This window comes from Meleagris gallopavo, chromosome 10, assembly GCF_905368555.1.
Source record: "Meleagris gallopavo chromosome 10, MGAL_WU_HG_1.1, whole genome shotgun sequence".
NCBI classification, from domain to species: domain Eukaryota; kingdom Metazoa; phylum Chordata; class Aves; order Galliformes; family Phasianidae; genus Meleagris; species Meleagris gallopavo.
The window spans coordinates 16,233,691-16,248,871 of record NC_139413.1 but is presented as its reverse complement, the minus strand read 5'-3'; the positions used below and the strand labels follow the sequence as shown (position 1 = coordinate 16,248,871).

Genomic DNA, 15,181 nt, shown 5'->3' with positions numbered 1-15,181 from the left:
TTCTGAATTGCAGCATGAAACACTTCATCTGGCACCCATTTTTCTATCAATTAACAGTACTGCAACCATCCAAAGTGCATTTGAGAAGCAATGTGTATTAGGATTCTTTTTGGAATCCTTCCAAAACAAAGCACAGGCACAAATGAGAATTGCTATGTCACTAACTCCACAGAAAAAAAAAAAAGTGGGGAAAAAATAGTCTTAAATAAGAAAGGAGTTTTCTTTCGTATTTCTTTCAATATTATTGTTCATTTAGGCTCACCATATAACAGTACTGTTTCTGTGTTCCCAGAGATGAACACTCATCAAAAAAACATGGACATATTCTTAAATATTACCTCTGAAGTAAAGCTGTTTCTAAAAGGTATAACTATGTTTTTAATTGTTTAAGCTATCTGAACTTATACCTTCAGAATGTAAAAAGTCATAGCTATAAACACGCATCTTGGGGATTCTGCATCCAGATTAAAACTGAGACTGAAAGAAAGTACCACTATGCCTGCTTTATTTAGTCCTTCAAAACACAAAACCAAAAAGTTGTTCTATTATGCCTCAGCTTGTTTCCTGTAAGGAATTTAAGATAAGAGCAAAAGCATTATAAATCAGTATAAATTAATGTGGTACTTAGCATACTGTTTTTCAATTTGCGCATGAACAAAAGGCAATTTAGACTCTTTTCCAAGCAATAACTTAGGGGATAAGTGAAAAGCAAAGACTTCAGAAGCCCTTTCAGAATCTGTGTGTTCCTGCAAATACCACCAGAGATGAGTACTTGGTAGAAGGCAGCACAGATCCTCCTGGTCTGAAAGAACTTTCAGCTCTAACAAGGGTAACTACTGTGAAACAGGAAAGTTTACTCAAATATCCAACCAATACAGAGGTTGACCGCTTCGGTATGTCAGTGTTTTTCTCCCACATCCACTCTCAGTTACAGATTTCTCTTATCCACCACTGTAGTCAAGATCAAAGATTCACTTCCAATTCTCAAATACATTAATATTTTAAATATTAATGCTAAAAAGGTTCAAATAATCTTTAAAGAAAAGTCATAGTGCCTGAAAAAGGAATAGTTGTCAAGTTCCCCATTCTGGCAGGGCTTTAGGTGAGCATTAATGGAGCTGTAAAGAGCTTCCCCCTGCTAAACAAGGTGCAATTTAAATTATGCTGCTGGAAGTCAAACAGTCCCAATTGACTTCCTTGGTATGTAGAAAATAAAAGGAAAGATCAAGTTAGATATATTGAAGCCCATGGGGAAATTAAAAAAAAAAAAAAAAAGACCTAACATCCTCTGAAGATACAGTGTGGTACCTACCTATAAACAGTCAAAGTTAAGAAAATCCATTGCATCTTTCCAAACACAAGGAACTGCCACCAGCTGCATTTTTCTTCAGGGACTGATACAAAACCTATCAATATAATTCAGTGTCTTTATGGATTTATTTATTTTTTAATTAATAATGTGTTCTTAATTTATATTAATACATACATCTGAAAGTATCTATTAATTCAAATTATTACACAGGGGAACATTACAAAATATGGAAATACAAGAAATCACTCATTTGCCATATGCATCCTATAGACATTTTTAAACAGATAATAAATATCCACAGATGAAGATTTAAATCAAGACAGTGGAGATTTCAATCTTTTGATGCTGACAGTTCAAAGCAGGGTCCTTTCACAGACACATTATTCTGCCATGTTTCATCTTCATAAAGATATTTATGGCTTTCATGGTAAACATGGAGTATTACAAAGATCTTAGGAAAAAATCCTGGTTATACAAAAGACTTCAGGATGGTTTAGCACCTAGCTGCTCACTGACCATTCTGTTTCCCAGTTCTTCAAGCTTGATCTGTGCTGCCAGTGTGACACCATTCACTTTGAAAGAGTGAGAACAAATCATCACTTGGTCACAAACCTGAACCTCAGATGACGGAGATGCTTCTGGGCTCACTGGAATGACGGCCACGTAAGTGCTGACAGTCCCATGTCCAGCCTCCTTAGCATTCCCAAAGTGATGGGCAAATCTCTATGGAAGCATGTATCCTAACTATCAGAATTATTCAATGGGGGTGTTTTTCTAAAAAAGAACTCCCATCTCCTACGTGATGTAATTTTCTGAAATATTGTAACAGTTGCCTTCAAAGAACCTGACTTCAAATGCAGTTCCCTATGCTGGCATAGAAAGTGAGTTTACTCGCCCTCTAGGAAAAGCCCCCTGGCACTCTTTCTGTTTCTACCTGACTTTTGTTTAAGGAACCATTGATATATCCAATTCTATGATCTCCTATTTCTATGAAAAAAGACACCTCAGTACTTAAATCAATGGCAAAGCTTTCTACTGAAGCCAAGGGACTCAGACATAACTTCACAGAATGCAGGGGACAACCAATGCTCACACAGAACAGCACTGTTCATCTTCCAGCTGTAAAAAAGAAAATTTGATTTCTCTCAGTACTATTAAGAACAGTAACAACATCCAGGTACGTAAATCAGCTAAGGTTTTAAGGCAGAAAATAATACTGCATCAGGGTTTTCTTGCTCGGCTGCCTTGAGTTTTTAAGTAATAATGAAGCAATATGTTCTACTTTTAGTACTTAAACTGCAAAACACCGTAAGCCACAACTATGGTCAGAGCAGAGGCCTCTTAATGGTTTCACAGAGTTCAGCAACACACCCCCATCCCTTTGCAGAGCAATCACCAAGCACGCTCCTCTGTGCGTGCATTTACACCTCATTTCAACAGCAGAAACTGACAGAAATCCGACAGACAATAGCTTTCGGCTAAAAGCAAAAGCACGGGAGGACATTTGAAGTTCATCTCCCGAGATTTAACACGGTCTACATTTTAGGCTCCGCTGAGTACCACTGTCAGCAAATTTTGGCATCGTTTTAACCTTCTCTGGCTCTGAAGCGGCCCAGCCACACACTCGAGATAAATGACGCTGCACGCGAACTCCGAGCGAAAAAACCGAACGCCTCTAAGTGGGAAGCGCCTGCTCGCTCCCTGCGCTCCGGATGCCCCGCCGGGACACGGGGATGCCGAGCAGCACGGCCGGGCCGGCCCAGCCCGAGGCCCCCTGCGCCGAGCGGGCTCCCTGCGGCCGCGCACCGAGGAGCCGGCGCTCCCCTTCCTGCCCCCAGACCCTTGGGCCGCCCTTCCGCACCACCCCCCTCCTTCTCCTCCTCCCTCGCAGGCGGCGGTGCTGAATCACGGTAGGCAGCCGCTCCCCTGCCTTTCCCCGGGGACGGCGGCGAGCAACGGGGGCGAGGGCAGGCGGGGGGCGGGGGTTCAACGGCCGCCGCTGCCGGGAGGAGACGCGAGCGACCGTCCCGCGCTGCCCCACCGTTACCTGTCAGGCAGGGGCACGGTGCCCGGCGGTCCCCGCGGGTGCGGTGCGGAGCGAGCGGCGCCTCACGGGCGGTGCAGCGGAGCTCTCCCGGGACGCAGCATCCACCCCGGCACCCGGAGAGCTGAGCACTAGCAGGAGGAGGAGCGGCAGAGTACGGCTGGGAGGCCGGGAGAAACCATTCCTCGCGAGGGGGCAGAGCCTGGAGCGGCCGGGCGGGGCGAGGAGGAGCGGCCCTCCGCACGCAGGTACGTGCGGGACGGACGCCGAGGCGCGGCGAGGTGCCCGCAGCGGGGCGGGCGGCGCAGGGCCGGGTCAGAGCCCGCAGAGCGCCGCCCTCCGCCCACCCCCCTGCGGCTCGCATTGGGAGCGGCCCGCGCTCTGCCCGGGGCAGCGAGCAGGACGGAGCAACGGCGTTCCAGAAGACGGTATGCTCGGGTCCCTACACCGCTGCAACCCGGGCAGCTGCGCTGATTTCCAGCAGTTGTCAGACATCTATTTTTGTTTTTTCCTTCCCACTTGACCTGATAACCAATGTGTGTGGAACGGCAGTAGGCTGCTCCAAAAGTCAGTCATTTTCTACAACGTTGTGCATCCTAGTGTAAGACACACGACCTAGGGAGATAAATGCTTCATTAATAGTAAATAAAATGGAGGGGCATTCATCACACCAGGATTTTGAAGAACATCGTCTTTAACATTCAGCAACAAAGCAAGCTTACAATAAATAGAAATTAGCTAAAAAGATGCAAAGCAAATAAAGTTGATTGAAAATGTAATTGTGAGTTTTCAGCTTTATATTTTCTCTCCCACATCCTGCAAAGAAGCTAATATGTGAACAGGGACAAGTTGTGGGCTTCTTGTAGACACTGGGCTGTACAGACAGAAGGCCCCACCACAAACCCCTCAGAGTACACTGGGGAGATGTCACACCTCACCTCTGCAGTGTGGATGTGCAGCATGTACAGCTGCAGCAACACTCATCGCAGATAGTCTTTTTAATTGGATTTAATTATAGTTTATATTGTGCCTTTAATAATATGCAGAAACAAACAGGTACCATTTCTGTCCACAAATGTGTAGTCACATTGAAATCCACATAGTTCTTTGTGGTGGTTGGTGTTTGTAGGATTGGGCTTACATTTTACTGAAAGAAATCTCATGCAGAAGCAGAGGCAACGCAACCCCTGTCTGTCTCCATGTAAGCATTCTTAGTTTTTCTCACAGCCATTACAGGATGCTTGTAGGAAAGGTTTGGTTCTCTTTCCATTTGAGCTGTTTGGGACATTGCCATGGGCTGCAGATGAAGCAATTTGAAACCCTCGCATTGCATGTAATCTCCAGGTCAGAACTTGCTTTGGGCTTACATCAGGTCTCATCTTTGTTTCAGCTGTATACTCTTATTTTGTACCCTAAATCAGGTCTCTCTGCCTCAAAGTCAAGGCATACTCTTGTGCAAAGTTATGAAGCAGGTGACTGCATGACAGGAAGCTGCACTCAGCTGTAGGTTATAACCTCTGGGCAAACCTGGAGCCTTTCAGTATAACTGTGCCCCCAGGAGGCAGCTCCAGCCACCTAACTTCCAAGGTGTGGCTCTTCCTTCCGATTCCCAGGAAGGCTGGTGCAGATAGATGCTGCTCTCAGCTGAGAAATCACCACCTATGGCACAACCTCGCAGCAAATACCAGAGTCTGACCACAAAAATGTTTGGTTTTTTTGTTTTGGTTTGTTTTTTTTTTTTTTTTTTTTTCCCCCTCTCCTCATCTCCAGATTCTCTTCCAGAATGGGCTTTTAGTTGTTTCCCCAGAAGCAGATCACATTCCCATTTTTAAAATGTGAACTACATTCTGAATCAGAGTAGGCATTGCTCCCCACCTCCTAGCTGAAACGCTAGTGCTAACAGAATTTTGTAGGCAATTCCAGTGGGTATGAAATACCCACGTGTGCTTGATCAAGAACATTAAATAGGGTTGTAGTTTAAATATTGAGCTAGTTCAAATGTTGAACATTGATGCCCTTTAGATAACATATGCCAGGATACTTATTGTAAATAGAACTAGCAGTAAGAAATACCTTTTAGGGCATGGAGAACATCTTATGAATTTCAAAAATGAAGAAATAGGCAAAGCAAACAAAACAATTAGAGATTAGAATGAATGTGCTGACATAAATCTGCATATTTCTATGAATATTTTTCCCACAATCATTCCATGTGGGAACACTGTATACTCTTATGACCTCAGTGTTATAACAGAAGAATGACAGAAGCAATCAGATCAACCCTATCTTTTACAGAAAAGCTATTGAGCACAATTCCCATTTCATCTTCCTAGTTACCAGTAGTGTCCTCCCTGAATCATGGGTACTGTAATGCTTAATATATATAATCCATGTCGAGGTTGGAAAATGTAATTTCTTCATATTAAAAAGGAGATAATTACTTCAAAGACCAGCACTATTTGAACAGTTCCAAAATACACTTTGAAATGAAAACATTTCTCCTGTCCAATCAACCATTAGCTTAGAGAGGTGCAGTAGGATGCAATAGGATGCAGTCTGCTATGATCTAGAAAACTTGGAGTTGCATTTCACCTCTTCAGATGAAACAGATCGTATCTTCATGCAGTTAGTGCAGGGGAATGCCAGGGAGCTGGAGTTCTAAACAATTTGAGATAACGATCATGAAGTTCAAAAGCTTTGAAACGGATCCAGCATGTAGATGAAAGATAAGTTTAGCAATTACAAATGTTTTCTTCTGTTTGCACAACATTTATCTTTGAATATATTTAATTTTGCTTTTCTGAACAGGTGCATTTCCAGCTTGCTATAAAACTACGTCCAAACAATCTGAACTGTCAAAAACTAACAGTTTCCTTGAGTCTGACTCCAAAAAGCACTGCCAATCAAGAAAAAAAGGTTCAGCTCAAGTCCTCATTCTACACCTTTTATTCCCTCAGGACTCTGACTACAGGACTTTTCAACCCATATGTTGTTTGCTTTGAAAAACACCTCCCATTTTCTTCTATGGTAAACCACCTGCTCAGTGTGATAGCAAAATCCATCCAACAATCTCCCAGTGGTACCAACATCTACTAACAGGGTATGGTGTTCCTGATGCTGCCAGCCTGTCACAGCTTCTTGTCTCCTATCACTCTGATTTTCAGACCACTGTCTGGGATCATCTCCTAAAAATCAATTCTTAGCAAGATGGCTTTTTTCTTTTAAACCACACATCACCAAGCATGCCATAGGTCTGATTGTGTTCATTGCTGCTATAAACATCTTTTATAAGACAAATCAATGCAAATTTACAAGCTGTAGCAATACAATATTGACACAGCTTTTCATACAATAATTTTTTTATAGTCCTCACCACTCCAAACACAGTGGTGAAATTCAGTACTGATGTAAGCAGATACCATAGTACCAAAGGTGACCTTAGACTGCAGTCAACTACACCAAAAGTTAATGGGGCCCTGTCAGTTCAGGCATGTTTTTGAATGGCTTTGAGACAAGAGCGCTTGTTTATTTTAACTACACAAAATATAATTTCAGAGTATCTTTATCTGATTAGTAATCAAAGCTTGGAGGTACTTGTTCAAGCAATCTTGTCAAGTTCCCATTTGTTGTCTGCGCTGCTTAAGAGAAAGGGAGCCCTAGAACTTCCACAATTTGGAAAGACTTCCTTTTTATGCTGAGCAACCATCAAACTAGTAAAAAAAAAAAAAAAGAAAGAAGTCCACTGTATGGGTGCTATAACACCAAATGAGGCATATTGAAAGAAAATGCAAATTTCTATCTGCTTGTCAACTAAGTTGATGTGGCCATCAAGGAGATAAAGTTTTCATAAAATCCATTAACCAAAGGCTGCCTATGCTATTGCTGGCCTGCAGACCAAAGTGGGTGTGCGAGTATCTTGTCCTTCACAGCTGATAGATCATTACTTAAGCAGTATCATCAGGAATTGCAGGGAAGAAAAATGGGCATGCTCCATAGATTAGCTGTCATAGACTATCTTACAAAACACAACATACACTCAGAGTAGTAATTTATAACCTTGTTGTATTTCTTTGTATAAAGATCTTAGTTTAAAGATCAAAGCATTTTACTTCATAAAACTTTCTCTCTAGTTTGTATTCTGCAGAGCATTGCTCCAATAGCTAACTAGCAAATTTGTTCCTGAATTCTTAGGTTCAGATGCAAGTTTTCACGTAAACTAAACTGAAAGGAATCCCTTGCCACAGAAATACATTATTTTCTTACAAGAAAAAAAGAGGACTATGTAAGAGGTAATATTTACCTAGATGTAGTAAAAGCATAGTCAGTATTAATCTGAAAGTTGATTTCATTACTCAGGGCTATTAATAAGCAGTGCATTAGAATACTGATGAGTTAAATCTCTGCCTGCTCACTGATGGAACACAAGTGAAGAGAGAGGCCGCATGGCATGGCCCTGAGGAGCCAGCCTCACTGTACCCAAAGCAAAGCAAGTATTGTAGTAGCAATGGTAATGGGAGGACAGTTGGACTAGATAATGTTGTAGGTACCTTCCAACCTTGTGATTCTATGATTTTATGAACTAGCTAATACTTAACTTGCTCAGTTGTCCAATTGGCAACTTACGATTGCAAAGAGAACCCCTTTCATTTTATCTTCCATCAGAAGCATTTTTAATTACATTTTTGATAGGCTTCTTGCTTTCTAGAGCCATCATTTACAAAGGCACAAGAAAAACACAATGTGAAATTAAAATGATAAATACGGTTGCCGCATCTGAATACTCGGCTTTCTTATAATCTTATTTTGTTCCATATAAATATTGAATCAGTAATTATTTTTCACAATAGAAAAGCAATATAGAAAAGAGGAGGGAAAGATGTTATCAGAGGATGTTTTAATTCCTAATATAATAAACAAGTACAGATCATAGAAGCATAGAGTACTCCAAGAAAACATGCAGAAACATGTTCCTTCCTAACAGGTAGGTACAGATGCACAGAATCCGACTTTCCCATCATGACCTAGTTTTTTCCTCGAGGTCTGCAGCTTTGTGAAGACCACATGTTGTTCTCTGATGTTTACAGGAGTTGTCCCAGGCAACCAGATAAAACTGGGACATTTAAAGGGCCTATCCTATTCATTCTATAGCCTCTGAAACACCAAAAGAAAACAAACTTCGTAGAGGGTCCTGCTTATGGGGAAACGTATAGCCAGATGTAAGAAAATGCATGGAATTCTTCACAACTACTTTTCATAGCAAAGAAGTAAGATTGCTATAACTAGCAATCACATCACATCATGATGATTTTGTTGTTCAGACAGTGAAATGTATTAGCTTTGAATACAACAAGTAATATTTAGTTTAGATTTCTTAATAATTTCATGAGAAAATATCCTATGGCATTAGAAGACCAATTTGTCCAAGAAGTAACATAGTCCCTATTGCTAAGTGGTTATGACTTACTTTAATTATGGTAGAAACAGACCCCATTCAAAAAAATCAGGATCTCCTTCTGATGCAGATGTCCAAACATACATGAAAACATTTTGTCCAGACAAGATGTCTGCAAATTCTCCTATTCAGACTCATTTTAAAGTGACTCGTGAGCTCAGCACACAGCCCCCACACAGAAGATACACGTTGCCAAGAATGTAACAAAAGCACAGGTTCTGTCAGCATAAACCCTGCTTTTTCTCTCCAAACAAAGCCTAATACCTTATGTACTCTTCCCTGTCTTAGAAGTAGTGTATGTTTTCCTGTTGAATGAGGCAAGTTCTACAAGTTCCCTCCTGTCATGACTTTACCTGTTTTGTCTTCTCTACAGGTACATACTCCAGCACTTGTGGCTTCTTTGTTCTCTCGGTTTACCCATTTTCAAAACCTCTTCTGAACTATTTTAGTCTTTTACCACAGTTACCACATTCTCCCCTCCGGCAGCAGGGTTAAGATGCCCCTCACAAGGGGTTCTGCTGCCCTCCCTGTGCTTCCCCTGCCTCTCTTTTGCACCCAAAAACTCCCAGCTGCCAGGGGTTTGCCACTCTCAACCACCACTGAAACTTCCAGAAGCTTTGACTTTCTTGCTCCAGGACTTAGGGATGAAAAATATGTTAAAGGATCACTATCCAAAGCACTTAGCCACCTCCTTCAAACAGGTAGCAGATAGAAAAGAAATATCCTCTATCTTCTGTAAAGAAAGTATTTTGAAAGAAAGAACAAAGTAACTTACAATTTCTTAGGAACGATAAATGCAGGAATAAATTACTTACCCAGGAGGACTATTGCTAATGTGTCTTCTATGCCCATTCAGATCCTGTCCTATGCCAAACTTGAAGGAATGTATACAGCTAATTACACTCTTTTCTTAGCATTTAATCTGTGCAATCTTGTGGAAGCATTTAAGCAAAGTGTTTTCTTTAAGGTAGCTGAAGTATTAACAGCTTTAAAAATAGAACAACTCAGACCCAGTATCACTGATGGCAAAACCTCGAGTGTGTAGTAGGACTTTATTTCAGACTTTACAACAATATTTTCCTCCTCAGCAAAGGTTTTATGACCTTTGCCCCTGAGTACGTGTGCTCAGGGGATTAGAAATCTTAACTGTGGTTTGCCTGTTCAGTAATGCCCAGCTAAGACCCCAGCTGATTTACACATGCCCATGTCCTTAGATCTCATTTTCACTAATAGAGTTGGATGTAATGTCCCAGGTATTCAACTGCAGCAGGAGATGATAACCATCAACAAAGTGTGCTTCTGAACTGTATTAGCTTTGTGAATTGGTCATAAGTCTGCAGTACAAAGGAAAAAAGTAAATAGAATGGGATGGGAGAGGTGATGAAAGGAAGCCAAAAAGGATACAAAAGAAATAAAGGCAGTGTGAGTACAAAGGTATATTTGTTTAAATCATAGAATAATTTTTATTCTATTAAAAAATAAAATAGCCAGAAAGTAAGAATTACAGGGGAGAGATTACAGAGGACAAAATAAGCTGCTGCCTCAAGTGATCTACACATAAAATCACATTCTCAAATTAAAGCACACATGGCCATAACACAACTAAGTGCAAACATTATCCCTAAGAGGGTCAGATATTTGTATGGCTATATGTTTTCTCCTAGAGACTAGGATTGATTGCCTTTGTCAAAAATCATTGGAGAGGAATTATAAATATTACTTTCAAGCATTCCTTTTGTTTCCCAGTGTTATATGTAGACATTTATCAGTTTATATATTCTATTACTTGTAATAGATTTGTCCTTTGCACAAAATGGAATGAATGGAGATCTCTCATAGGAATGTGATGATTAACATGGTAATATCTAGTACCAATTAGAAAGCCTTGTATTTCACATTTCTGACAAAAACCTGTGTTTCACATGGATACAATGTCTTAAGATGGATTTTAAAAGCTTCACTGGAAGTAGTATACTTATTTCAACAATTTTAGAAAATTAGCCCAATATTTCAGATATCCAACTGAGTATAAGATCCATCTCAGAAAAAATTCAGACAGGATTTAAAGATCTGGGATAAAAAGAAATTACTTGAAAACATTTGACTTCTCACTTGGTAAGCTGATGATGCAGCTATCAGAAATACCAAACATTCACTAATATCAAAGCACATTCTGCAAATGGCAGCTCAGATTCTGTAGCTGAGATGAAAAAGATTTTATATCAATATTTTCATTATAACTACTAGGAATAGCCACTTCTTTACATTGCTGAGGATTAGTACATTCTTCTCAGCTAGCGCCATGTTTCTTTCTTTAGGAGACAAATACAAGCCAAAAATAGAACTTCAAAAAATTAAGTAGTTTAAGTTTGTTTCTTGGTTTCCTTTTTTCAGAAGCAAAGTAGTTTTTGCTATTTATTACATGATTTTTTTTCCATATATCTGTAAATACAATACTATAGTTTTCTTTTGTTATTTGTTATTATAATGAAAGGTTACTGGTAAAACATTCCTTCAGAGGTTTGTTTAGCTTTGTCTTGCAAGTATGAGAAAAAGGCACTGTGGACACACATGGTTAAAGAACATCTACTGTAATCCTCTGGGACCAGAATGACTCCTCATTTATGGCACTGATAACAAAAGACTCTGAGAAGAAATCATAACACTTAAAGCCTCAAACTCTGAAAAATACCAGAAGCTACTAATAAAAAAGACTCCAGTGTACATCTGGAAGCACTGTTATTTAAAAGCAAGACTACTAGAAGATTTTCCTTCTGAAAATAACAAGGACTGATGTACTTCACATATTTAAAAGTTGTTAGCAATCTACATAAAGTGTGATGGTTGTGAAACTATTGTATTACACTCTAAATAAAGTGAAACTTATGAAAGTCAAATGCTTTCAACTTGAAGATTTAGAAGTATTCTGTAGTTTATACAGCTGGGAAGACAAATTTTAGCTAGAATATTTTTATCTTTTACAAGGTGTTACAATGAAGCATGTTCTTAGGATAAAAAGAACCAGAACATTTATATTTAATAAAACTGATTTAAGAAGGCTTCTGGTTTGCAATGGAATGAAGAGCAAACAAGAGAGAAATAAAGTCCTCAAAGAAGTAATCCCCAACAAGAATCTGCCATAGAACAAGTACTTGAGTTATGTATTGGGCTGGATAGCACACTACCACCTTAGATATCATCAGGAGCTAAAAACATACAAAGATAAGCAGATTAGATGCAGAAGAGAAGATAGAGCTTGAAACCATAACAATATAAATAAAACAGACAAAAGTAGAAAGTTAAGCAAAAACTTGTATTAACTTGACAGACACTGCAAGCATCAGGAATCTAAGCCACAAGCAAACTATGTGAAGCTGTTACAATCAGAAAGATTAATGCAGTGGAAGAGCAATACAGGAATAGAACAGCAGCAGGACTGGTACAGATAAGACAATATTTCAAACAAAAAGTGAAAGTACTCATCTGTCTCCAAAAACTGAGGCTCACAAAAAAGGCCCCACAAGGGAGAAATTTCCAACCAGAGATCCTTCCACAGTGGCAGTCAGCCCTTAAATGGTGTCTAAGAGACATGCAGCTGGACTCCACCCCCTTCTTGTCACACAGCTGAATTGCCTTCACCTGTGCTCCCAGAGCTGACCAGGTCTTTTCCCCAGGTGCTCAATCAGTGGTTCAGGCTGTTACTCAACAGTTACCATGCAGATGCTAACACCTCTGACTGAGATGGCTGTACTCGCATGGAGGAAGAAATCTTGCAGAAACAATAACAGTATAGTATAACCATGAGAGCAAATTTTGCATTCAATCAAACATATGTAAAAAATTTGTATTATTTCCAGGGGCTAAAAGGAAACCAACTGGAAATAGAAAAACATATAAGTAAAGGCACGTGAGTAAAATTCCGTTTGCATTTCCCCAGAAAATAGATTGTATTTCTGTTAAAAAAAAAATGCATCTAGATATGAAGAGTAAACCACGAAAAACATCCTAGTCTGTTTTTCTACTTTTATGTAACTACCAAAGATATTACAGCTGAAGAGCTGATTATGCATTTAAAAGCTTTTTAGTGATGAGACTTTTTTTACCCACTGCAGTGATATGTAACTGGGAGGCACAGTTTACAGGACATGCATTTGATGAGAATACAGCAAAGCCTCAACTTAGATCTATTACTACTACAGATAAGTCTGACATGGTCCAGTACCAGACCTGGTAGTTGGTGGTCCTGCTTGTGGCAAGAAGGTTGGAACTTGATGATGATCCTTGGGGTCCCTTCCAACCCAAGCCATTCCATGATTCGATGATTCTATTTGTAGCAGAAACACTGTCATGGCTTGAAACAGTGATTGGTGGGAAGGCAGGGCCAGCCCAGAGGAGCTCAGGTGCATGCAAAGCACTTGAGTAAGAGGAAGGGGTGGAGCCAGGATCCACCCCTTTCCAGACTTCATTTAAGGGTTGGAATTGGAAGCAAGGCTATTTTTTTTCTGGAGATCTCTGTTAACTTGAGGGCTTCTAAAGGTAAGTAGCTCTTTTTCTTTCACTATTATAACTACTGCATTTGGGTTCTTTCTTATTTGCTGTAGCCAAAGACTGTTAGCCTGCTATTATTGCAGTACTTTCTATCCTAGTGCAGTATTATGCTAGGATTCTGTAACTGATATTCTCTGTTCTTTGGGATCTTTGAAACTGTTATCAGCCAGGAACAATTGCAATCTAATTTGGTTATATGATGTAAATTTATACTAATGGTGCTAATACTTTAAAGCCAGATTAATATTTGCTGAGCACTGAGCAGTAATAAAGTCTGTGTATTTGTGTCATATAAAATACGCTTTTGGAAAAGCAAAACAAAAGCAATTCAAGTAAACAGTTTAAATACTGAAAAAGAGGTAGAAAGGAACAAAGATTCACATGCTATGTTTAAAAACAGCTTTTTATAGTTCTGGCTAAGCAAACTAAAACTATCAGAGTTCTGGATGTAATATTTAATGAAAAATGAATTTTGCCTCCAGCAGAAATACTACTGATATTTCATGCAGATTTTAAGTATAAGTCATGGTGTGAATATCTGAGATTAATTAAACATTTATAATAATGTGGATAATGCTTTGCTTTACAAGTGCAAGAAATTCTTAATAATATTCAGGTTATTTAAGTAAGCAGTTGCATTAGAAACTATCTTAAGTAAGGAGGTTCCTTCTAGAGAAATTCATCTCCAGGATAACCACTAATAACATGAGACAACACAAAAGAACTTATTTGGGGCTGTTTGTGTTATCAGGAACTTTTCAGTAGAGTACAGTTTGAACAAATTTTGCTTTCCATTCTATTAATGCCACCATATTTGTTGAATGTATTCAACTTTTTCCTTTTCTATGTAAGCACTGGAAGAGTAAGTCAATAGATGTAGCTCATGTCAAATAATTAAATTGCTTAATTTTATATGAGCATTTGATATATTAAAGACATTCTATTATTGATCTTATAGTTTCCCTCATTCTGTAACTCTAAAAGAAATTCACTTATCCATTTGGTATCTCACTAGTATTCATATTATTTTTCCCTTATGCTCTAATTACCCATGTGTAATGCATTTTCCCTACTGTTATCTAAACAATATTGTAAGAACAGCTCTTAAAAAATGAAAACTATGCTTATAAACTATAATGAGGTATAATCTGTATGGTGATATTGTGAAGTTATCTAAATATATTTCCTCAGATGGTAGTCAAACCACAAACTCTTTATGTAAACTCCCTTAGGGTTCAAGTGACCTTGATTAAGACAGCCTATTTCACTTCCATAGTGGACTAAATTCAATTGAATTAATGTCATTTTTAATTCTGAAGTAAAACATACAGAAGCATTTTATATAGCTTCATCTACTTAAATTTAGTAGATGTAATTAACTGGAGATCTCTGTAAAATTTCTTTTTTTAGGAATTTTTAAATGACTATTGTTTTTGTTTTAATTTTATCCTGCAAAAAGTGAAGCAATCTCAATATACAGAACAAACGTTAGCATACTACTGATCGCACTTAAGTTACAGTAAGTACACAAATAATGAAGTCTCAAATACATAGAAAATGTTTTAATATAGTTAATCAGCTATGCATTTGAATAGCTTTGGCTACTGTATGGGGACTGCTGAATCATGACCTGAACCTCTGATTCATCACCTGAGGCGAGCAATGAGTCAGCCACGTGAGCACAGGTGAAGGCAATTCACCTCTCCTAGACCCATTTAAGAGCTGACTGCCAGTGGGGAAGGATCTCTTCTGGAGAGCCACTCCACCGGAGTTTCCTATGTGAGCCCAGGATAAGGTGAGTGTCCTTTTCTGCTCTAGACTAATA

The 15,181-nt window shown here is 39.2% G+C and overlaps 1 protein-coding gene across 5 annotated transcripts in view; it reads right to left on the bottom strand.

The window, feature by feature from the left end:
* The window catches only part of TTLL7 (tubulin tyrosine ligase like 7), a 75,758-nt gene that overhangs the window by 54,784 nt on the left and 5,793 nt on the right, over positions 1-15,181 (bottom strand). For 2 of the 5 annotated variants that reach the window (XR_014885313.1, XM_085231998.1), the window contains exon 1: positions 3,360-3,498. The exons of 1 other annotated variant lie outside the window; for it this stretch is intronic. The gene's annotated coding sequence lies outside the window, so the exon portion shown is untranslated. Of the gene's footprint in view, positions 1-1,312; positions 1,337-1,924; positions 2,432-3,359; positions 3,501-15,181 lie in introns of those variants that run through there. 2 more of the 5 variants (XM_085232001.1, XM_019618684.3) reach the window with 2 other exon arrangements.